At 42.8% G+C, this 26699-nt stretch overlaps 1 protein-coding gene and 1 non-coding gene across 3 annotated transcripts in view; one reads left to right on the forward strand and one right to left on the reverse strand.

Annotated features, from left to right (window-relative positions):
• LOC124795534 (glycosyltransferase 25 family member) overlaps positions 1-26699 on the forward strand; it is an 869126-nt gene that overhangs the window by 256315 nt on the left and 586112 nt on the right. The window lies entirely within an intron of this gene.
• Positions 1070-1144, reverse strand: Trnas-cga. The gene has a single exon. It is a non-coding gene; the product is annotated as a tRNA-Ser (tRNA).

Genomic DNA, 26699 nt, shown 5'->3' on the forward strand with positions numbered 1-26699 from the left:
AAAAAAGTAAACTAACTAAACCAGACATTGTTGCAAATATGGAATTTCGCTGGAGATTGCTCCAATATGTCGTGTTTTTGAGTCAATGTCGTCAGAGAAAACTTTTATTTGACGCTAGTTACCTGGTCAGCTCAACCATATTTTCTGTTACGTGAATGGTCATGTCACTATATGCGGTATCTCAAGAAAAGGGTGCATGATGTTCACTGGCAGCGGCTGGAGGGTATGTGGATGTTGTTTTCTTCACCGAATCAGATGGGCGCAGTGTCGGTGTTACTGTGGATCACTTGCACTCTACCTTGGGTACTATAGATGGACGCGGGACATGAGATTTTTATAAGCTCTGCTTTCATACCACAAGGTTAAGTAATACTATAGATAGGCTTCATTAATTTGTTAATGCATTACAGCTAACGCCATGTCACTAAAATTTGCCTTACATTATTTGGAACTTAAAGAAAATACATGTATGTTCGATGAAGATTTTAGACGGTAGGTCAGATCTGGCAAAGTGTGGCTTGCGAGCTGCTCTCCTCTAGCGGGTGCTTCCCGTTCCTACTCAATCGCCACAGACACGCCGGCCAATACAGGCATGTCAATTGTTTTGGATCGTAAGGCTTACCTATTTCTGAACGTTAACATCAATAAGACAAACTATTAAAAGTTGTCTCGAAAATACTGTACTTGTAAATCTTTTGAATATTTAGGTTAGTTATTTAACTTGCTCTTGGCAATTGCTGCGATGTCGATTATGATTGGCGTTGTAGCGAAACTAAATTTGTTCCAACAGCTCATTTGCCACTGCATTACGCTGTGCAGATTTAATGCACTTCGTTGAAGAAAATGCACGTATCAAATGTATGTTGATATGAAAAAAAAGATTTTAAAGAAAAAGTATGCGAGTGGTGGTGACCGGAATATAGACTATATGTGCGCTCTCGAAATTTCATTAGTAAACATCTCAGTGACGAACAACGAATCTCTTATAGCGTCTGCCACTGTAGAATGAGATTTTCACTCTGCAGCGGAATGTGCGCTGATATGAAATTTCCTGGCAGATTAAAACTGTGTGCCGGACCGAGACTCGAACTCGGGACCTTTGCCTTTCGCGGGCAACTGCTCTACCAACTGAGCTACCCAAGCACGACTCACGCCCCGTTCTCACAGCTTTACTTCTGCAAGGTTCGCAGGAGAGCTTCTGTAAAGTTTGGAAGGTAGGAGTCGAGATACTGGCCAGGAAGTTTCATCTGCCACTGTAGTTTATTGAGTATTTCCGTTACGTCATCACGTCAACCAAACGATACAGCGTGATTAAAAGAAATTGCAAAGTAATGGTTTCTTTGCATGTCAATCAGTATAAGTGATGCTGACTACGCTGTTCTATCCCTATGTGAAAAGTATTATGTAAATTGAAGGTGGAGATTGGGGGTGTAGAGAAAGAAAAGGAAAGGAAAGGGAAGAAACTATTGATGTCAGCTTCATCGGAACCTAATGTGGAATCAGTAGCAACGAATGAAAAAGTGTGCCAGACTGGGATTCGAACCCGGGATCTCCTGTTTACTATTCAGTTGCGTGAACCATTGCACCAGCCGGACACGTTGTTGGTCGCAGTTGTGCCGACTTTGTCGGCACGCCTCCCAGCCGACTCATACTCCCAACTAGCGCCAACTATCCACAGTCCCCCTCCGTGTTCTCCATGTTCTCTACTTTGAGATTCCCACAGGAGGCCGAACGCAACAGTGTATCCACACAGAAGGTGGCAGATTCATTACCCATCGAGGCGAATCAATTATATGAATGCGTGGTGTCTTCTCTTTCGGACATGCCCGAAAGAACAGATACCATGCATTCGTGTAACGTATGTGAAACACTGTAGTACGTACTACGCTCTCCTGGCGCGGCTACGGGCGGCTAGCAGTAGCGACGGCGGAGCCACCTGGCGACAGCCGAGAGCTCTCGGCGCTGTCGCCTCATTAGCCTAGTGAAGGCGGACTCATCACGCCTGCTGGCGCGCCGTTAGACCACCCCGCGCTACATACATTACAACACTCTCCATCTGAGCACCTCTCTCCGGTGTTGATTCGAATTGTAGCTCACAGCGGCGAGGTCGTTAGAATACAAATGTTAACAACACAGTGTTGTGCAAAGGAAACCAGATCGAAAACTGTGTACCCCAAAGAACAATTGTAACAACTAAAAAGTTTAGCACAACGGGAAAACTGGTAGAAGCCAAGCTCTGGGAAGATCAGTTTTAGTTTCGGACAAAGAACAAAATGTACGGCAATACTGACCTTATGACTTATCTTAGAAATAGGTTGAAGAGAGGCAAAGCTACGTTAATGGCATCTGCAACTTGTAGAGAAAGTTTTTGAAAATTTTGACTGGAAAGCACTGTTTCAAATTCTCAATGTGAAGAGATAAAATATGGAGAGCGAAAAGTTGTTGATAACTTGTTCAGGAACCGTACCGTAGTCATACGAGTTGGAGGCCCGAGAAGGAAGTAATAATTGAGTAGGTAGTAGGACAGGGCTGTAACCAGCCCCATAGTATTGAGTTTATGCGTTGATCAATTTATGGTGGAAAGGAAGGAGAGATTTGAAAAGGGAATTAAAGTTCAGGGGTAAAAAAAATTAAAACCCTCAGGTTCGTCTAAGACATCGTATTTAGTCTCACAGATACAGCAAAAGTCTTGGAAGAGCAGCTGAACGGACTATAGTGTCCTGAAAAAATGTTATAAAGTGAATATCAAGAGAAGTAAAATAAATATAATGAAATGTAATCAAATGAAACCAGGAGTCACCGAGAGAGTTACTAGCTTAGGGAATGGGACTTCAGAGGTGAGAGATGAGAGTTTCTATTTCGGCAGGAAAGCTACTGACGACGGCCGAACAAGGGGAGAAATAAAATGCAGACTGACAGTAGCGGGAAACGCATCACCTAAAAAAAGAAAAAAAAAAGAGAACTTGGTTAACATCGAATAGAAATTCAAATGCTAGGAAGTCTTTTCTGAAAGTATTAATTTGGAGTGTAACCTTTTAGAGAAGTGAAGCATGAACCATAAACAGTTCAGACGAGAATGGAAGTTTTTAAATGTGGTACTACAGAAGAATACTAAAGATTAAATTAATATATGGGATAAAGAATGAAGGTTCTGAATCCAATTTTGGAGAAAAAAATTTGTAATGCAATTTGCCTAAAGGAAAATTTCGGTTTATAGGGCACATTGTTAGGCATCAGGGAATCGTTGGTTTGGTAATGGTTGTAAGTACGAAGGTAAAAACTGAGGAGGAGACCAAGGGTTGAATATTGTAATCAGGCTGACTACAGTACCCTGGGTCAAATTGGTTTAGATTGCATTATTTATACGGGAAGGAAGAAACTTGCACAAGATCGATTAGCATGAAGAGCTGCGTTAGACTACTATTGGTACTGAATACTATCACAACGACAAATAAAGGCTGAAAAATATATAACAAAAAGTATATGTATAGACCCCCCCCCCCCTTGAACCATGGACCTTGCCGTTGGTGGGGAGGCTTGCGTGTCTCAGCGATACAGATAGCCGCACCATAGGTACAACCACAACGGAGGGGTATCTGTTGAGAGGCCAGACAAACGTGTGGTTCCTGAAGAGGGGCAGCAGCCTTTTCAGTAGTTGCAAGGGCAACAGTCTGGATGATTGACTGATCTGGCCTTGTAACAATAACCAAAACGGCTTTGCTGTGCTGGTACTGCGAACGGCTGAAAGCAAGGGGAAACTACGGCCGTAATTTTTCCCGAGGGCATGCAGCTTTACTGTATGATTAAATGATGATGGCGTCCTCTTGGGTAAAATATTCCGGAGGTAAAATAGTCCCCCATTCGGATCTCCGGGCGGGGACTACTCAAGAGGATGTCGTTATCAGGAGAAAGAAAACTGGCGTTCTATGGATCGGAGCGTGGAATGTCAGATCCCTTAATCGGGCAGGTAGGTTAGAAAATTTAAAAAGGGAAATGGATAGGTTAAAGTTAGATATAGTGGGAATTAGTGAAGTTCGGCGGCAGGAGGAACAAGACTTCTGGTCAGGTGACTACAGGGTTATAAACACAAAGTCCAATAGGGGTAATGCAGGAGTAGGTTTAATAATGAATAGGAAAATAGGAATGCGGGTAAGCTACTACAAACAGCATAGTGAACGCATTATTGTGGCCAAGATAGATACGAAGCCCACACCTACTACAGTAGTACAAGTTTATATGCCAACTAGCTCTGCAGATGACGAAGAAATTGAAAAAATGTATGATGAAATAAAAGAAATTATTCAGATAGTGAAGGGAGACGAAAATTTAATAGTCATGGGTGACTGGAATTCGAGTGTAGGAAAAGGGAGAGAAGGAAACGTAGTAGGTGAATATGGATTGGGGCTAAGAAATGAAAGAGGAAGCCGCCTGATAGAATTTTGCACAGAGCACAACTTAATCATAGCTAACACTTGGTTTAAGAATCATGATAGAAGGTTGTATACATGGAAGAACCCTGGAGATACTAAAAGGTATCAGATAGATTATATAATGGTAAGACAGAGATTTAGGAACCAGGTTTTAAATTGTAAGACGTTTCCAGGGGCAGATGTGGACTCTGACCACAATCTATTGGTTATGACCTGTAGATTAAAACTGAAGAAACTGCAAAAAGGTGGGAATTTAAGGAGATGGGACCTTGATAAACTGAAAGAACCAGAGGTTGTACAGAGTTTCAGGGAGAGCATAAGGGAACAATTGATAGGAATGGGGGAAAGAAATACAGTAGAAGAAGAATGGGTAGCTCTGAGGGATGAAGTAGTGAGGGCAGCAGACGATCAAGTAGGTAAAAAGAAGAGGGTTAGTAGAAATCCTTGGGTAACAGAAGAAATATTGAATTTAATTGATGAAAGGAGAAAATATAAAAATGCAGTAAATGAAGCAGGCAAAAAGGAATACAAACGTCTCAAAAATGAGATCGACAGGAAGTGCAAAATGGCTAAGCAGGGATGGCTAGAGGACAAATGTAAGGATGTAGAGGCTTATCTCACTAGGGGTAAGATAGATACTGCCTACAGGAAAATTAAAGAGACCTTTGGAGATAAGAGAACCACATGTATGAACATCAAGAGCTCAGATGGAAACCCAGTTCTAAGCAAAGAAGGGAAAGCAGAAAGGTGGAAGAAGTATATAGAGGGTCTATACAAGGGCGATGCACTTGAGGACAATATAATGGAAATGGAAGAGGATGTAGATGAAGATGAAATGGGAGATACGATACTGAGTGAAGAGTTTGACAGAGCACTGAAGGACCTGAGTCGAAACAAGGCCCCCGGAGTAGACAACATTCCATTGGAACTACTGACGGCCTTGGGAGAGCCAGTCCTGACAAAACTCTACCATCTGGTGAGCAAGATGTATGAAACAGGCGAAATACCCTCAGACTTCAAGAAGAATATAATAATTCCAATCCCAAAGAAAGCAGGTGTTGACAGATGTGAAAATTACCGAACAATCAGTTTAATAAGCCTCAGCTGCAAAGTACTAACACGAATTCTTTACAGACGAATGGAAAAACTAGTAGAAGCCGACCTCGGGGGAGATCAGTTTGGATTCCGTAGAAATACTGGAACACGTGAGGCAATACTGACCTTACGACTTATCTTAGAAGACAGATTAAGGAAAGGCAAACCTACGTTTCTAGCATTTGTAGACTTAGAGAAAGCTTTTGACAATGTTGACTGGAATACTCTCTTTCAAATTCTAAAGGTGGCAGGGGTAAAATACAGGGAGCGAAAGGCTATTTACAACTTGTACAGAAACCAGATGGCAGTTATAAGAGTCGAGGGACATGAAAGGGAAGCAGTGGTTGGGAAGGGAGTAAGACAGGGTTGTAGCCTCTCCCCGATGTTATTCAATCTCTATATTGAGCAAGCAGTAAAGGAAACAAAAGAAAAATTTGGAGTAGGTATTAAAATCCATGGAGAAGAAATAAAAACTTTGAGGTTCGCCGATGACATTGTAATTCTGGCAGAGACAGCAAAGGACTTGGAAGAGCAGTTGAACGGAATGGATGGTGTCTTGAAGGGAGGATATAAGATGAACATCAACAAAAGCAAAACGAGGATAATGGAATGTAGTCGAGTTAAGTCGGGTGATGCTGAGGGTATTAGATTAGGAAATGAGACACTTAAAGTAGTAAAGGAGTTTTGCTATTTGGGGAGCAAAATAACTGATGATGGACGAAGTAGAGAGGATATAAAATGTAGACTGGCAATGGCAAGGAAAGCGTTTCTGAAGAAGAGAAATTTGTTAACATCGAGTATAGATTTAAGTGTCAGGAAGTTATTTCTGAAAGTATTTGTATGGAGTGTAGCCATGTATCGAAGTGAAACATGGACGGTAAATAGTTTGGACAAGAAGAGAATAGAAGCTTTTGAAATGTGGTGCTACAGAAGAATGCTGAAGATTAGATGGGTAGATCACATAACTAATGAGGAAGTATTGAATAGGATTGGGGAGAAGAGAAGTTTGTGGCACAACTTGACCAGAAGAAGGGATCGGTTGGTAGGACATGTTCTGAGGCATCAAGGGATCACCAATTTAGCATTGGAGGGCAGCGTGGAGGGTAAAAATCATAGGGGGAGACCAAGAGAAGAATACACTAAGCAGATTCAGAAGGATGTAGGTTGCAGTAGGTACTGGGAGATGAAGAAGCTTGCACAGGATAGAGTAGCATGGAGAGCTGCATCAAACCAGTCTCAGGACTGAAGACCACAACAACAACAACAACAACAATATGTATAGAGATGTAAAAAAATATTACAAGAATTAGCTATATCAAGCAGTTTCAGGGGAAGTTACGCGATACTTCCTAACAATTTGACTAGGTGCTTCATGTCTCAGAAAATCTAAAGAGGCTCTTGAAACGTCCTGTGATATTGCCGAAATCGAGGGCGAGTCCTCACCAGAGCTGCGAGTTCTCGAGTGAAAGCTGCGTGCGGGCTTCCAAAATGTGGAAAGATACTTTCGCACGCGCCAAACACCTCACACGCCTGGGTTCTCTCGTCGGTGTGGGAATCCATGCGTCCACGCTGACCAGTAAGACTGCCGCAGTGACTGGAAGGAGTCACACAATGGCCAGGATTTTGGTTTAATGAACTGCAGCTCGCACCCCAACGCCACTCACTCATTCTCCCTTCGATTCTCAAACCTTTGCATCACCTACGAGGTCACTGCACGTCGAGAGACGAAACAGTTGCCACAGTAGATCCGTGCCGGTCTAATTTGGTTGCTGCATCCCATAATTTCTTTCCCTGAATTGTCTCACGGTGTTTTACCCAGCAGTTATCATCAAAAAATCCACAACGATAACTAGCTTGTTTCCTTTGACAAATGACGCACTTTTTCTCGTAGTTCCGTTTCCAAATAAATATACTACCAGACTTCTAGCTACTTTTTTGAAGGATTTTATTAAATTCCTGTCGATTTTTTCAGTCATATTCAAAGTGTCTACATCGTCATGTACCTTTTTGGATATTCATGTTGACGCAGTCGCGTAGAATAATCTGAAACAAACGCGAGCCGAGGCATTTTCCAATTGTAGTTACAGTCAACCCAGTATGGATTTTCTGTTCTTCGCCAGCGTCAACATCTTCCACTATTAGACCTAATACAAATGAAGTGTTCACATTCAATACATGCTTTGGTTTAGCGGGTGGCAACTATTTTACCGTCTCCCCTGATCAGCCATAACAGCCAGCAGAAATGCAAATTTTAGTGTAGCCATTTCCTCTGCAAAGCGGGAGGTTCGGGAATTTATTTTGCCGCTTGGACGTCTGTTAGAGACGATTTGGGAACCGGTCCAGATCTTCAGACGTGCTTTAAAATAGACCACGAAACCGTTTATTTTCCGGTGGGTAGTATCGGAAAGAAACCAGCATCACTGACAACAGCTTAAAGCTCACTGGGTCTAAAGATGCGCATTCTTAGGACACGCCGCACCACCTAGAAATAGTTGCTGAAATTCTCCACGATTATTATATCTTTTGTTGTAGGTTATATGCGCTTAAAATGATCTTCTGCCCAGACCACGAATCGCAGTAATCATTGCCACTTGTTTTTTCGCTGTGTGATATGGTGGAAGATTGTCTATTATGTGCAACTTAAAATTGAGCAACGGATAGAGCACGCTTCTGACGTTTTCGATACAGGGCGATAAACACACTCCATTTAAATAGTATGTGCCTTACGATGTGGCCTAGTGATCGCTTACCTTTGTATGATATACGGGAACGCTGAGTTAGCACATCATTTGTGTCAGTGAGAATTGTGTGTTTTTCCTTCATCGTTACAACTCCTCGTAATATGTGGTGAATGTTCATACCTCCATGGCATAAATTCATAAGCTTTTCACAATTATCAACCCATGAATAAGTTTTGCACTGCTGTCTTTTAGAGGTATCTTTTGAGAAATACCATTATTGAAGTTCAAAGAGCATCATAACTAAAAATAATGAAGTTGAGGTAAAGTCTAGGGAAAGTACAATTACTGTACTTGAATTACAGATCACAGATTTCATTTTACTGCCTTCGTAATTATGCCTCTGTATTAAATGATGGTTACCAATTATTTAACAGGTTTTTTTACCATCAACAATATTAATTTGTCTATCAGTATACTTTAGCCACTGCGTACGTTTTATCTGATTCGCCTGCTTGTATTTTTCGTAATATGACGCAAATAATGCAAGATAAAGTCGTGAAGTCAGGCGTCAGGTGAAGTTATTACATTACTTATTGAAGAATAGTAGGTAATCTAGCAGTTTCGTTCTGATTTGTTCGAATATTTAATTGGCATCGTTTCAGAAGTTAGAGACGATTTCGTTAGAAGTCGTAATGCAAGGATGACTGTATAGAATTCCAGTATCTACCATCACTCGTTGGTTTCCAAGTCTGAGGAAAATGCGTCACTTAAAGGAAAACATTTTGGAAGTATTCAAGTGAATTCAGATTTTGTGGTTGGTGTTCGTCATTCTCAGATACAGACACCGTCGGCGTCAAAATTTATCCTCGCTTCTTTTAAAACAAGCTTTTCAAAATATAACGTTTTCAGTCGTTGTTGCTATTTTTCGAGTTAATTTGTAAGACTGTGACTAAGCTTCTGTCAACATCCAAAACTGTTTTACTTTTAGGAAAATATTTGGTTAAGGTCATGGCTGTCAGGACGATTGCTATCATTTGCAACCAGTCTAAACCGATTACCATAAAGACTAGAGAATAGAAGTAATTTACCTGCGGAGGCTACCTACTGTTTTAGGCTGAGACCTGAACATTATGAAGTATCTTGATGGTAATTAAAAAATCTTTCTCGTTCCATCTCCATCACAGACTATTACTTCATTTCTAATTTCAGCTTACGATTCAAAGCTTATTCGTAGCTAATATTTCCCCATGGGCATAAATGAATTTTGTGTATTATAAAATACGGTACTACACCAGTTACCCAGTGCATTACACTTTAGTTGGAGTTGTGGAGTGTAAATTTTTCTACCGTTATATATGAGAATTACTTAGTGACTGTTAATGTTATTGGTACATGTTCTTCCTCTGTTTGTGAAATACAACGAGTTGTTCGTTTATATAGTGTCACTCAAAGCTGAGAGAAAGAAGGAGAAAATGATATTTACTGATTTAATATCAAGATTCCCACTCCTTCGGTTCTTTTAGCCTAGGTAACCAGTTGATACAGACAAATTCGAAAGAAATAATGGGTTGCTTCGTTAATAAGAGAATAGGAACCACTATTGAGGTAGCCAAAAACGGCAAACTACAAACTTCTTACACTACAGTCCGTTTCAGGAGGCGCAGGGTATGTTTGTAGCGTACTAACTGTCAGCTTCGGCAGAAATCCATTGACTCACATGAGCCCGTTGGCGAACGAACGAGTTACATAAAAGTTCAGCAGGGGCCAAGTCTTTGACCTCAAAGATGCGATGTACAGAAGAAGCTTACAAGGATTCATGCAACATGCAGTTGGGTGTTGCCCTGTTGCAATATAGCACCAACATATGCTTAAGGTTGAGCGCATCGATCGCGGTAGCGTTTTCAAGGGGTAGCTGCTACTTCGCAGGAAGGTCACCGTATTTATTACTAGCCATAATTAGCTAGGCTACAATGTGCACATAATCCCATCGGCCCTGGAATATTGATGCTCAAGAATCGCTTTTAATGTATGTTAAGCCGTAATTATGTATAAAACTTGGAATAATGCTTCGAAAATGAAGGAGAAACGAAGATTTGTTGGGATTTGACATTTCCTCTGTACTGGGATCATCACAGATGGAAAATTCCCTCGGTTGGTCCAGGGACTGCCAGGAATTCGATCGCGACCTTACCAGATGAACCACTCTGTATTTCGTGAAAGTGAGGGAGGGGAAACACAAGAATGCCAAATTGGGAGGGACAGAAGAGGATATGAACACTGTTTCTCCTAAATGAAAGCTTTGCCTCTTAACCAATATGCCGCTCTGTTCACTATCTGTCCGGGTCCTGTCTTGTCGCAAGGTTTATGTCATAGTTCGGTTTGAAGTTTCCACTGTTGTCTGAAGAGTTTGTGGTTCAGCTTCATGTTCCCGTATGCAATCTGAAGCCTAACATTAAACGAACAGCAAGTGATGACTTACCACATGTTTCGATATTACAACATTTCGGAACATTTTTCAATAGTGAACACAACGCATTGTAACTGAGCGGTTAAGGGTCTGAATTTGTATTGCGAAAGAGTAGAGAGCAAAGCCCTGTTGGGTCAAAAAGATGTATGTTTTGTGGTTTACCATAGTCGTAAAGATTCCGGGAGAGTTCCGTTGAGAGAATTTCCTTTCTCTTTCTTGTCCAATCCGAGATTCTGCTCAGTCTATAATGAACGCGTCAACAGCGGCACATCAGACCCTCTATCCTCATCCCTTTCTTCAATACGGGGAAATTGGGTCACCAGTAGTAAGTCTCCAATTTGCACGATCCTAGAGCTGTGTAGGGTCCAAGATGAATGTTTTGCCACCTTTTTTTTATCCTTCTCGAGGTTTGTAACGTAGTAACCATGAATTTCGCGCACTTCCGCAAACCTTCTTCAGCACACCCCATTACAGCTTCTAGCATCAACAGATGACAAAACTGTATAATTTTAGAAAAAATCCTACATTTACGTACATATTAGTCAGCGTTCTGTGATTGAATTCGTTACTACAGAAGATGAAACACGTTCGTGAAAAGCTGAAGAAACTTCCTGAGATGTTAAAACTGTGTGCCAGATCGGAACGTGAACCTGGGATCTCTGCCTTACCGGACTAATCTATCCAAACATGACTCACGATCCACCTTCACAGCTTCACTTCCGCCAGTAACTCACCTCCCACCTTCGAAAGTTTACAGAAGTTCTCTTGCATACTTCGCGGGGCTAGCACTCTTAGAAGTAACGGGTATTGCGGAGATGTGACTTAGCCACAGCATGGGGGAGTGGTTCCAGAAAGAATTTTCACGTTGCAGCGTAGTGAGCGCTGATTTGAAACTTCTTGGCAGATTAAAAACGTATACTGGACCGGGTGCCCTCCAGAATTTATTTACGATGAACAGCGATCCTTAGCTGAAGCAGCCTGGAGCCCCGTGCTACGACCCTACAGGACGACTTGCTATAACGTATACGTTGTGTTGAATTTAGACATTTTGGCCCTTTTCGATTACTTCTTTCCGCTGCTGCAGTTTTTAAGATTTTGGCGGCTTGTAATAACCGTTTGGTGCCGTTCGCCATCGGATTCGATGGAGAAATAGTTACAGCTTCTCAGTCCCAAGTACGACACTGGAAGATCATGATGATCGCCATCAGCAAGGCAAGAGCGTTTTTTGTTTCATTGTGATTCTTCTGTGGAGAGGTAAATAGTACGAAACTAAAGGATATATTGAGGATTAAAATTAAATTTGCCCTGTGTACACAAACAACTGCATCTGTTTCTCTCCTGAGCACAATACAGCACAGTGCTACTCCCATCGCGAAACATACTTTGCTTGGTTGGGCTATAAATTATTGGTTAGTACTACTTGTTTTTGTCTCGAATTCTCGTAGTTAAAATTGCTAGATGGCTTACTAGTTCTGTTTTTGAGAAGAACTGTCATGAGAAATAATAGGTTTTGTACTGCCATCAACGTTAAGACATTGACGTTACAATCTTTGTTGGACAAGGATAGAGTTGAAAATCCACTGTAACCTTGTAGGTAATTTGCGCTCAGCACTTTTCTTCTCTTCTAAATGTTGCTGACTGGAGCGAAATCAGAAATCATTATTTGTTTGTCCTTTGTCTCAGATGGTATGTCCCTATACCTATCTGACAAATAAAGATTTTCGAAATACAGCTCATGGTTTATAACAAATTCTTCTTTGTGAATTCTATACAAGCTGCGTAGCATCCAACATAAAAAAGATAACTCTGTTATCATATGTCTTTCTTATTCGACGACACTACCCGTTTGCATTTTTTTAATTTGGAGAAAGCTCGTTAGTGATTATATGTCCAACTTCAGTACTCACGTCTATGGCGTATTGTATTAGCAGCGTCACATAATAGGTTGACCCCCAAAGTATTGCTTGGGGGTTGCGGAGGGCTTAACAGGAACGATGTGGATACACTTTCTGGCTTAGCGATGGTGGCAAAACAACCGTCTTTATCGCATCAACAATTTATCGGTTAAATGGAAGCTTCATTGTAGGAATTGCTTCACAGAGAGCGTTGGAGTGTGATACGGGTATGCGTGTTTGAGCGTCACCAAATGTGAAACTGTTTTTGCCATAATGAACATGACAAAACGAAAAAGCCGTCTGACAGCAGCAACATCAAATTTATTGCTCGGTACTCACGGAATCTAGCGACAAATACGTGGCAGCGAAGGCTAATGTCGCTCATTTTCTATCCCTTTTTTCCGGCGGTTGAAGCACTGTGCATCTGCTTATGAAAGAATGCTGTGTCGCGCTGAAATTCCCAGTCGTAATAATCTTGTGTTCTTAATCTCTGAATTAAAAGAAGGATAAAACACGTTCCTATGGATTGCCTATAGAGCATAGCAAAGCAGTAGCAAAATACTGGAGCCTATGGATACAATGCGCCTCTGTTTTTTGTTTACCACATTAACAGGAGTTTCGCCTTCCTTTGTGTGGACGACTATACACTCTGCTTTGATGAAAAATACGAAAGGTTTGTACACTGATCAGCCAAAACATTGTGGCGACCGACTTACTATCGATATAAAGCCGTCCAGGCGATAAAGCGCCACCTGGCGGGAAATGATTGCTAATCAGATACACGCACGGTGCATGTAGTATCGGTGAGGGTGCTGTCCGTGTGTAGAACGGGAAAGGCGCGCGATCTGTCTGAGTTTGGCCGAGGGCAGATTGTGATGGCCCGGAGGCTCGGGTATTCGAGAAGTGCTGTGGTGAGTGTCTTCAACACGTGCCTAATTCAAGGTGAAACCACGTCCAGATGTCGTGGTGTTGGGCGGCCACCCCTCATTACAGATGTAGGACATTGTAGGTTGGGTAGGCTGGTAAAACAGTACAAGCGGCGAACTGTGGCGGAACTAACATCAAACTATGATGCCGAGCGGAGTATATGTGTGTCTGAAGACAGTGCACCGAATACTCCTAACGATAGGCCCGAGCAGCCGATGACTCCTGCATGCGTCGACGTCGCCTTCCAGCTCCTTGACATTTGTACAGCGGGACGGAGACAAGCTGGTGGCGGCTGCATTACGCTCTGGGGAACATTCACGTGGGCATCCTTGGGTCCAGTGGAGCTGGTGCAGTTCCCCATGATGGCCAAGGAGTATCGTACTTTGGATACATACCACGTACATCCCTTCATGACCATCATGTTTCCTTACAGCAGTGGCATTTTTCAACAAGATAATGCGCCATGTCACAAGGCCAAGAGTGTGATGGAGTGGTTCGAGGAACACAGTTGCGAGTTCTAATTGATGTGCTGGCACCCCAACTGGCCAGATTTGAATCCAATCGAACACATCTGGGATGTGATTGAACGTGGCGTTAGAACTCATCGCCTCCTCCCAGGAATTTACGGGAATTAGGTAACTTCTGTGTGCAGATGTGGTGCCAACTTCCAACAGCGACCTACCAAGGCCTCATTCTTTCCAAGTACGTTGCGTCACCACTGTTGTCGCCACATAACGACTATTAGGTAGGTGGTCATAATGTTTTGGCTGATCAGTGAATATTTGAATGGTGTTAGTTATTGTCTCCGTGTTGTGTTGAGATGGCTGGCAACTCCTTAATCGGTATGCAAGTATTAATTTTGGGCTTTTATACGAAGTTACTAGGGGATAAGGCCCTAACAAATCGATAAGACTGACAAACGTCGTGAGTTCTCATCGATACTGTAGATTTAGTTTTGTTACCGTGGTCAAACTATACTTACCCTAGTTTACACATAAAATGTTTATAGATTGTTTCCGTGACTATATTTGTATCGTAAATAAATAATTAAACAAGTTACTAAACTTCAATTATGACCCTTTTTGTTTTGTAGGCTATCGCTATAAATAGGTTTAAATGGTTACTTAATTCCTTGTATGCCATGTTAGTACCCGAAAAGTTTGCAACTCAACTCCCTATCAGTCGGACGATATTTCCGTGGCAATTCATTTCGTAGCAAACGGATGCCTTACCGGCAAAATATTTGCTTTCCACTGAGAGGGAAATATGACTGTAAATACATCTTTCTTACGCGGGGGAACAACGGATTTTAGATTGTGGCTGTGCTGTAACTGCTTACAAAATCGAAAACTATTTTTTAAAGTAATCTTTGGAAGTCAATTAATGTCGTGTAAAAAACATAATTTCCAGAGTCAGCGTCTAGAATGGAAATTTTCAGTTGCCTTCAATCTCCTCATTCGTAACATTGTTATTTAACGTGTCCCACGTTTCCGTTAGTAATCAGTTCCTATCATTTATTCGGCCGAGCCCCGCACACTGTTGGAAAAATCTTCAGTCTGGTGGATTCCTTGATATACATGTTTATTTCGGAGCTAAGCACTGATCCCTTTCGAACCGTTGTCCATTCTGGTTCGTACTCAGAACTGCAGGTCGTGCCGACTGGTACGGCCCTGCTTGCCCCACGGCTGACTAGTACGCTCACCCATTCACGTATCACTGCTATCCTGTTTACATTGTGAGACATAGCTCAGATGGCTCAAATGGCTCTGAGCACTATGGGACTCAACGTCTGAGGTCATCAGTCCCTTAGAACTTAGAACTACTTAAACCTAACTAACCTAAGGACATCACACACATCCACGTCCGAGGCAGGATTCGAACCTGCGACGTAGCGGTCGCGCGGTTCCAGACTGTAGCGCATAGAACCGCTCGGCCATTTCGGCCGGCTTGAGACATAGCCTCTGCCAAAATATGTAAGCTGGAAATAAAAACAGCGGTTGTCAGAGTAACATCACAAATTACTTATACATCTTAGAAAGTGTCTGTTTTGTCGAACAGTTCGTAATGATTTGACAGCATTGCAAATGACAAATTTTTCGTGTAATTGTTTCGGTACAAGCACTTCACATGATCCTCATAATGAACAATCTGGTTGAGCGAGACTTGCCATTGACCAGCTCTTCGATTTTTCCGTCCTATCGATTTAAGAGGTCTCGGCAAGTGCCTGTTTATAAATCTAACAGATGTAGATTGCCATATCTTTAACGTTAACAGAAAAACACAAAATCATTGATAACGTAGTGCGTAGATCTTTTCCGAATAGTCCTGTAGGCAAGATAAGCACATTTTTAAAGTGGTCTCACAGCAGATACATCACAGTGAGTCACAGCATCAGAACTTAGAACTACTTAAACCTAACTAACCTAAGGACATCACACACATCCATGCCCGAGGCAGGATTCGAACCTGCGACCGTAGCTGTCGCGCGGCTCCAGACTGTAGCGCCTAGAACCGCTCGGGCACTCCGGCCGGCCACTGAAGATAAAATTGTGTTTGCCGTAATAACTATTCACTATTCCTAGTTTGTCCGGGGGAACTACGAAAGGATGCTTTGAACTTGGGCATTTTCATTTCTTTGACTGGTAATCTGTTGAAGACAAGGTGATGCGACATTATAGCGTTAGACGCGCAGTCCGGAGGACTGTGTCTCAGATATCGTTCCTGTTTGAGCAATTTTGATTTTAGTCAACTGTGCATCCTTCAGGGTATTAAGAGCAAGTCTGTAAATGATTTCCCTAAACTATTCTCCGAACTTTAATTTTAAAAGCTTTATCATCAACTGATTTTACGATATATTTTGTTGTGCAAAATACTGTTCAGAAATTGATTTATTTTGAACTATTTACTCCACTCCTTATGAAGATAACATACATTAGACCGATTTTGCTCGTAAACATCAAATTCATTTCGTTGGGAATTATCTGAAAAGTTCCTCATCTCAATATGATTATATTTTTGCTACTCTTTACACTTGTTTCAAACCCTACGATATGTTTTTTAAACTCCAGTAGGAGCGACAATTAAAACAAATGAGACCATCAGAAAATACATGTCTATTTTTTAACAATATCACTATGGCAGTAGCGATTTTTACTTCAACGACATACTAGCTTTCTTATCCTTCTTGTATGGAGGAAGACCCAGTGCTGGTAGAATGTGTCGTTACGATGACGCCTAACAATTCCCCATTTCAGTCAGAAAATCTCAGCACCGAATCCGAACTGCACTGAAAGTGATTCACCGTCTCACCTTTAAAACATTGTTAGAATGTGTTGAGTGCAGCAGAACGCCGTTGGATTTTTCAGTGTAGCAGAAGGACACCTGCTGACAACGTGACGCCTTGTTTTTAATGGACCCGTGTAGCTTTCGATGCGTCTGACAACATGCTGCCACAATGATTGTTTTTCCGCGCTGTATGGTGTTCTGCGGGTTCCACAGATGGACTGCAGAACACGATTATGATCTGGTTCAACCAACAGCCAGCAGACGTCTTTTCCAGAGGAGACAGAAAAGCTGGTAGACCATTGTGTCAAATATCTGAATCGACATGGGCATTATGTTGAAAAAGAGGTCAATGCATAGATGTAGTATTTATAAGTAAGCGCCATCTGATATTTACTGTTGTCTTAATTTCTGGCCATATTGGAAGCCGTAAGAAGTTCACATATTTGTTTAATTTGTGCTTAAAAATTAAAAACATGCATTACCTCACAAAAATCAGTTGCCTTCAGCAAAAGTTGTATAAAAATAAAATATAACAAATTTAGTCTCTGCTTAGTACTTACTATAGTGCTTGGACAGACCGAACCCGGCGGCATATGAAGAAATGATTAAAAAAAATACCTGAGGCCCTGGTAATCAATTTATTAAGTAACCAAGGGCAGTATGAATTCGTGCATTTTTGTGTGGAAGCTTTAACCTATGCACAGCAGAAAATTGGTAAAAGTACAGGGTACCGATCCTGATATGTTCTGACATTAGATCTTTTGATTCCCAATTGCTCATCCAACTGGGGCTACGAGTTTTTCTCCGACGTTTTCACTAGCTATTTTTCACCAGGGCAATGTTTCTAAGTGTTCAGATAGTTTTGTAATTGTCTTCTTCATTTGACGGTGAACAGATCAGTTCTCCGACTGTTCCTTGAGTACTGCATGAGTGTTTTTGATCCCTACTAGATCATATTAAAGGAAGCCGTTGAAATAATTCAGAGGCGCGCTGCTAGATTTGTCACTGGTAGTCCTGATTAACACAGAAGCATTATGGAAGTGCTCTCCGAACTCGAGTGGGAACCCCTGCAGTGAAATATACTTTCTTTTCATGAAACATTGTTGAGAAAATTTAGAGAATTGGTACTTACAGCAGACTGAGAACGATTCTACTGACACCAACATTGTTGCATAAGGACGATGAAGACAAAAGAAGAGAAATCAGGGCTTGTATTGAAGCATGTACGTAGTCGTTTTTTCCTCACTCCATTTGTGAGTGGAGCAGGGAAGTGTACGAGTAGTTGTGGTTCACGGTCCCGTTCGTCATACACCGTATGGTGCTTTGCAGAGTATGTATATATATCTATATGTAAATATAGATTCAGTTACTTTGCAGTTGTTAAGGTATTTCATTTCCCTCTTTCCAGCTACTAAAAATTTTAACAGATTGGTTGTATGTTCAGGGTCTCCTCCTAAACCTGCCGATCGTTTTCAACCAAATTTTGCACACAAACATCAGGCTTCACGAGTATAAACACTGTGGCGTTTATAACGATCTAGCTCCAATAGTAGCCGAAATGTAGGCGACAACATTTTTTCCAACATTGGCATACAGACTGCCCTGCTTCATAGAGTCATGTGGGAATAGTGTCGGCCTGCCAAATCAACTGCTCTGCAGGGGGAAAAGCGGTTTTCCAGACCATGACACATTGGCTACCATGCACGACAGACATGTTGTGTTGGTGTAGTATTGGTATGTTTTATCGATCTGCTTTGTATTGCGGCGTGTACGTCAGGGGCAAATAATTGAGTTTCAAGACCCTGATGTGTAGCTTGCCCTGCATAACAAGTGTGCTGTGGAAGTAATATCGGTCTGATTTATTGAAATGCATTGCAGGGTCCGCACTTGCTGATCAGAATGGCTTGGGGTGACTTGAGATGGATAGAGGAGGGGATGAACAGAATGAGAGGTAGGAGGAAATGGACGGAGAGAGGGGGAAAAGGGGTAGATGCATGAAGCAGGTGCAAGGTGTAGGGGGAAGAGCGGAAGGTGGAGATGAAAAGAGGGAGGGGATGGAGGGTTAGGTCAGAGGGTGGGGAAAGGAATGTATGGTGAGGGAGAGGAGTTAGAGTAAGTGGACAAAGAGAGGGGAGGAGGAGATCAAGAGAGAGAGAGAGAGAGAGAGAGAGAGAGAGAGAGAGAGAGAGAGTGCGAAGGAGCGGATAGACAAAGGTCAGAGGATTACTTGGACAGAGAGAGGGAAGAAGAGGTGAGCAGAGGAGGAGAGGTAGCAGAAGATGTGTTCAATGTATGTATGTGCTGAACGCATACGCTGGCCGGTGTGGCCGAGCGGTTCTAGGCTCTTCAGTCTGCAACCGCGCGACCGCTACGGTCGCAGGTTCGAATCCTACCTCGGGCACGGATGTGTGTGATATCCTTAGGTTAGTTAGGTTTAAGTAGTTCTAAGTTCTAGGGGACTGATGACCTCAGATGTTAAGTCCCATAGTACTCAGAGCCATTTGAACCATTTTTTGAACGCATACGCGGGGAAAGCCGTGTAGAAAAATCTAGTCCATTTAGTACATCGTCTAAAGAATGCAACATTAGTGGAAACAATGTAAATAGACACTACGATGCAATATTTTGCCGTGTTTTTTGTCAAGAAATGTGCAATGCTGCAACCCTAAGTGAATTTTGACCAAAAACATCAGTGTCACTCGCAGGCATACTTGGAAAACGTGCATGTAGTCGACACTTTCGGATGTTAGACAATAATGATGCCGCTGGCGATCTTTTAAATGAATAAAACGAAGCGCGTATGGCAAAATAAATAAGCACTTTTAGTAGTTGCGAAGGTGGTTGTCAAATGAGTTTCACAGTTCACAGTACCCCTTCGCTGCCTGTAATACGTTGTCATGAAACGCTGAAAGCTCTTTCTGGGTCTGTTTACTTTTGGCCGCCCAGTATAATCCGATCCATTGCTGCGCCCTCTCATGGCCTCCTCGCCCACGGAACGTTAAAGCCTAACCTTCCCTCTTCTTAACAGCAAGCAGACGCCTGCGTTGTTGGAGGACACGATAATGGAAAGAAGGAAGGAAGGAAGGAAGTAAGTAAGTGGCCCTTATCTCGTCCGGTCGCGGTTCTGCGCCAGCAGCAGCTGTGGCGGCGCCATACATCAGTGCAGTGGCCGGGAGTGACTGCCTTATCTGCCTGCAGTCTTTGCCCAGATGCTTACGACCTAGTGTTCTCAAAAGAGTCAGCGCGCCTGAGTCCGCCTGCGCGCCGTATGCGCTGCACCGCTAACACGGTGAGGACGACCGAGATTGGCTGTTTGGATAACCGGTACAGCTAGAGATCTAGTTTCATCTGAGCAGAGCTTAGACTGCGAGCAAACCTCTCACGAGAGTACATGTTCACTCAGAAACGGCAAAAAAGGATGTGGAGCATATGAAGATATGAACACTGTACAGTACGTTTTAGACACGTATGTACCGCGGGATGGTAGAAACCCGCCGTGGTTCACTAGCCGTGTTAGAAGCTTGCAGTGAAACCAAAGAGATTTTCGTCACAGATTTTAGCCATGTTAGTCTTGTTCACAAAAAACAGCGGAGCGGTTCCAAAATGATGATCAAGAGAGCATTGTGAGAAACCGTTCGCTGAATTATAAAGTAATATTTTGCCAGCTAATTTGGTCAGAAATTCTTTGGATTCAGTCACTGAGTGCGGAAACGGAAGATTACAGAAGGAAGGTGCAAATACTGAATTCGAAGTTATTTCACTACGGAAGGTCATAATACGGTTGCACATTCCAATCATTGTACGAACGCTGAAATGACAGATATTAAGCTAAATGATTACTGTATAGAAACTCAAAAATGGAAGAGCACCTAAAACGGATGATATATCAGGGGTATTTTATACAGGTGATGTGAAGGACCTTGCTCCCTTCTAGTAGCACTTAGAGTGTGCCGCTGGAGCAAGTGATTCCAAAATTAGTATCACTTCCGTTTTCAGGAAGGATAGTCAGACGGGTGCCCATAGTTATAGGCCTATATCGCTGACTTCAGTCGGCTGCAGAATTATGAGTACGTTCTGTGTTCATGACGCCGAAGTGGCAGATACTGAGACCTTTTTTGCAGAATGAAGATCACCTCTGTGGGAATCGGCTTAAATTCCTCAGAGACCTTGTGAAACGCAGCTCACTCTGTTCGCTCATAAGAAGAGCACCGTAAACAATAGTGCCCAAGTTACTGCCGCTTTCCTTGACTTTCGGAAGACGTTCAGTACAGTTTCGCACCGTCTTTTAGTGAACAAAATAAGCTCACCGGACAAATAATTAGTCACCTCTGTGCACACGAGCGGATGAATTGTTGAGCCTTTCTAGATGCGCAGCGATCGAATGACTACCTCAACCACGTGTGCATGGCCACTAGGTGAACATAAAGCAGTATCGATCAATGAGACGTTTATATTTGAGTGGATATACTATATAAACATGGGTAAATGTAAAGAGGTGACTATGGTGTTTAGCTGTGCTCATGGCCATATGGTGTGCGAAATTGCTGCATTTGTGTGTGTTTTTTGGCCGACTTTTCAATGTGTCCACAAGCAATAGCGTAACACACGTGGCCACGAAACACGACGCCAGTACTGTGGTCCGAAAAAGATCCGGACTAAGATGGATTGGAGACGCGTTTCACGGCTAATGAATCAAAATCACTTCCAAGTCCAGCAGGAATGGCTGCAGGCAGTAAGAGAAGGTTCATTCCCATCTACACCACAGGCCATTAAAAGTGCTACACCACGAAGATGACGTGCTACAGACGCGAAATTTAACCGACATTAAGAAGATGCTGTGATATGCAAATGATTAGCTTTTCAGAGCATTCACACAACGTTGGCGCCGGTGGCGACACCTACAACGTGCTGACATGAGGAAAGTTTCCAACCGATTGTGCCTCGTGTACGAAGGAGAAATGCGTACCATCACGTTTCTGACTTTGATAAAGGTCGGATTCTAGCCTATCGCGATTGCGGTGTATAGTATCGCGACATTGCTGTTCCCGTTGGTCGAGATCCAATGACTGTTAACAGAATATGGAATCGGTGGGTTCCGGAGGGTAATACGGAACGCCGTGCTGGATCCCAACGGCCTCGTATCACTAGCAGTCGAGATGACAGGCATCTTATCCGCATGGCTGTAACGGATCATACAGCCACGTCTCGATCCCTGAGTCGAGATGACAGGCATGGGGACATTTGCAAGACAACAACCATCTGCACATTGGAAGCGTGTATTCGTCTTCGTCATACTGGCGTATCACCCGGCATGATGGTATGGGGTGCCATTGGTTACACGTCTCGGTCACCTCTTGTTCGCATTGACGGCACTTTGAACAGTGGACGTAACATTTCAGATGTTTTACGACCCGTGGCCCTACCCTTCATTAGATCCCTGCTAAACCCTAAATTTCAGCAAGATAATGCACGACCGCATGTTGCAGGACCTGTACGGGCCTTTCTGGATACAGAAAATGTTCGACTGCTGCCCTGACCAGCACATTCTCCAGATCTCTCATCAACTGAAAACGTCTGGTCAATGGTGGCTGAGCAACTGGCTCGTCACAATACGCCAGTCACTACTGTTGATGAACTGTGGTATCGTGTTGAAGCTGCATGGGCAGCTGTACCTGTACACGCCATCCAAGCTCTGTTTGACTCAATGCCCAGGCGTATCAAGGCCGTTATTACGGACAGAGGTGGTTGTTCTGGGTAATGATTTCTCAGGATCTATGCACCCAAATTGCGTGAAAATTTGATCACATGTCAGTTCTAGTATAATGTATTTGTCCAATGAATACCCGTTTGTCATCTGCATTTCTTCTTGGTGTAGCAATTTTAATGACCAGTAGTATATTATCGAGAGATCGTTGCGACACGTACTGCATACAATGAATATTTGGAGTCGGTCACCTTGCAAGATATCGTTGCTCATACAGGCACCTAGAGGCCACAACAGCAAAGTTTGTCGTATGGGAAGAACATATGACTGGTTTTCTGGACACTCCCGCACCCTGTGAAATTGTGATTGGCCTGCAAAATCACGTGACTTGAAGCCTATAGAAAATCTGCGGGACATGTTGGAACTGTGGGTGAATCGTCAGCATCAGCATTCACACAATTTAGTGGATCTGTGCTATATGATCCTCAGCAAGTGGCTTACCCCGGATGCAACGTATCTGCACAACCTTGTGCACTCAGTTTGTGAATATACGAACACGCCGAAGTTTTCATTATCCATTTGTAGACCGTGGATGCAGAGGTTACTACAAACAAGGCTTATGTCGGAGGGAAGTGATACTGGACAATTACTTCCGAAGCCAGGACAGAAGCATATTGAGATTTTCACTCTGCAGTGGAGTGTGCGCTGATATGAAACTTCCTGACAGATTAAAACTATGTGCCGGACCGAGACTCGAACTCGGGACCTTTGCCATTCGCGGGCAAGTGCTCTACCAACTGAGCTACCCAAGCACGACTCACGCCCCGTCCTCCCAGCTTCTCCTGCGAGCTTCTGTAAAGTTTGGAAGGTAGGAGGCGAGGTACTGGCAGAACTAAGGCTGTGAGGAGGGGGTGTTAGTCGTGCTTGGGTAGCTCAGTTGGTAGAGCACTTACCCGCGAAAGGCAAAGGTCCCGAGTTCGAGTCTCGGTCCGGCACACAGTTTTAATCTGGCAGGAAGTTTCAGAAGCATATTCTTCGAAAGAACAATAATGTGTGATTTTGTAGTCCCAAACGTGTTACTTTCCAGTCAACACACTGCATATTATGCAATTTCAGGTCGTGCGGCCATTGTGTCTTAGTGGCAACCTCACATAATCGCCTCCTTGCGTTGATATTATTTAAACTGTACTCTTCTTTATTACTGAAATGCAAAAGTTATGAATTCCCGCTGGTTTTTGTTCCTTATGTTTTCAACAGTTTCATGTAACTTCAGTGAAATCACTTTTCTTTAAATTGTGATTATTATTATTATTGTTATTATTATTATTATTATATGTGTGGCAACAAAAATTTGTATTCCATATTATTAGCGTACTGCATGAGCTACAACAACCGCTACGTTAATTATATAAGAATGCACTGTGCAGCATTTCTGAGTCGACTAGGGAACAATGTCGTATGAAGATGCAAAATTAAAACGTTAGAGCGCGTCCCGTATTTACAGAGAGAAAATAAGGAGGCAAAATGAGTGCAAACGCGAAATGACGTGAGTTTACAGACGGTAATGGAGTTCAGTTTTGCTCTTAAAGTAGATGCAATGTGGGCAGCGAGCTCACACACCTGCAGATTAAAAAACTGTGTAGTGGAGTTACCGGCGAAGCCAATGCAATAACTCTGCATCGACACTGCTATGGCCTCGCAGTCTCTATCGGTGCATGTTTGCAATTAACTTTTTCTTTACCAGCAATAAAGTCCTTGTTGAAACTGGTATTTCTTAAACATTGAAACTGGATGGTCATAATAAAACTGCAGCTGCTGACGGAGGACCAGCAACGAAACTTGATAACTATTCTATCGCGTTGGTGTGGAACCGATTTACGCTCGAAAAAAATTAGATCCAATTTTGACCACCAGGCGCAAACCTGACACTGTGAATGCAAGAAAGACATACAGAAATGTTTCCAAATATAATGGACAAGGAACGGGATGCGAGCAGAAAATGTCAGATAAGTGAGAAAGGGATATTGTTCATTTTATTATTAACTGCCACTTGCACTGTTTGTTCAGTATGTGCACTGGAGTCATCAACAATACGCTGCATCCATAAAACGACGTGACCAATAGTTGCTCGCAGCAATTCCGGTGTATTCTGAACAACGTTTTTCTGTATACCGACCTTCAGATCACGCAGAGACTGAACGTGTTCTGGTAAACGCGCTCTTTTAGATGTCCCCAGAGCCAAAAATCATATGGATTCAGATCAGCTGATCGTCATCTGGAAAACATCTGGAGGTAACACATTCGTGGACAGCTGCATTAGGCAGATCTCTCATTAGTAACCGACATGAAGTGTTGGCCCCATCTCACAGGTAACAGTGGTTCCCACACAGTTGCACTCGTCCAGAGCGGGAATCACATACTTTACAAGGTCCTGTCGATAATGCGCATGTCATCACAGCACGTCCCTGACCAGCCGAAAGCAGCAAACAAAGTTGGCCACTGCTTCTGAAAAAACGAATGAACTCATCCAGTGCTTTGGACGAAGTTGGTCACAGCATATTGGCCACTGTATTGTGTGCAGACTCTACCCAGTGCAGGTATTGCATGGTCGGTTACGCAACAGGTACCTCAATAGCTTCCACTGGGATATTACGCCTACCTCTCCTAGGTACCACCCCAAGCTCACCCATGTTTTCGAATTTCATTAGTATCTTCTTTCCAGTCGGCAATATTGTCTCAATGCAGCACTGTAATTGGTGCCATTCACATGAAACAGTTTCACTAACTGTACACAGTCCCTCGTCTCGATAGCCATACTGTTCACTTACGATATGGCTTGTCAAATGACGGCGGTGATATCATACCATCGTAGAAACGAGTGTATAGTGCCAGATTTGTGTGTGGGTCCAAAATAGTAAATAATTTTTCCCACTGTAAACTGATTTAAGATTAATGCATTAGCAAGTATCGCTGCCATAATTACAGCCCACTCTGGACCATGAGTAACAGCACTTTAATTATAATCATCTAGTACAATCAAGTACGTGTCAGACTGATATTATTAGTAACATTTTCAAAAAAAGCGCTTTACAGTATGTTTATTGGATGTTGTTCCACATCGAAACCTCTGGTAAGCACCATGGTGTTCACTTTCTGTGGTACCCTCCCAGAACGGTGCTTACTGTTACGCAAGGAGAGTCCAACGTCACAAGTCTTACTCAAGCATTTGTTATGAAATGGGTGTCCGACTGTGTTGAACGCCATACACCGTCTTGATGATCCCTCTGCAGACAGATGTGCTACCTGATTTACCTGTTTAACTTGTGGAGCACATTGTATGTACTTGCTGCTGGTTAATTCCTCTTGTTGTTGCTCTTGAACTCTTTGATGTGCTCACATGCCTTGCAGTGGCAGCTACACAAAACCGCTTCAGACTCTTTGTATCTTCTGTAATAAAATCGCTGAACATTATGCTAGCTTTGAGCACAACTATATAAAGAAAATGGCATATTATACGGTGCAACATTTAACTTTCATTCTTACTGTCGGAGATTACTGACTACTTATTACTTGCTCATCGCTTGGTCAGGTCGCAGCGCGGATATTATACGACTCCGTTGCTGAAAGAGGAGATGATGCGTCCCTTACTTGCCAGTGGGTACAGAACAAAAGGCATCTGACCCTGCTAACAGTGCATAAGGCGGCAAGGATCAGCTTCCGTGGGTACATCATTTTGTCTGCAAAGACGAGGTGGAGAGATTAAATTATGAGATCAAATATTCCCAAAGTCGTGTAGGACACAAGGAAGCAGAAAACTATAGTGAACTGCGATGGTTAGGAAGTGATGACCGGGTCACTGATACTGTTTATCAGACTGTAATGTAAAACACACACACACACACACACACACACACACACACACACACGGAAAAATAATTTGCGCGGGTACTATGTTGGGAAGATGCTTGTATTTTAACTGATCGAAGTCCGATTTGAAGTAAGAGTGCCCGTGAGGAGCAAAAATCAAGCAGCGGATCCACTGAGAACAGAGAAGAAGCATAGGCACGATGTTTGCAATTGTGGCGACTAGGACGGTCGGGCGGCTGGCAGCCGCGAGGAGCGCTGACATGTACTTACTCCTTGCCGCAGCGCGCGAGCGTTCCATGACTTTTAAACGATGTGCTACGTTATAATAGTTCCGTTGTTGATTTCACA

This window comes from Schistocerca piceifrons, chromosome 4, assembly GCF_021461385.2.
Source record: "Schistocerca piceifrons isolate TAMUIC-IGC-003096 chromosome 4, iqSchPice1.1, whole genome shotgun sequence".
Lineage (NCBI taxonomy): Eukaryota > Metazoa > Arthropoda > Insecta > Orthoptera > Acrididae > Schistocerca > Schistocerca piceifrons.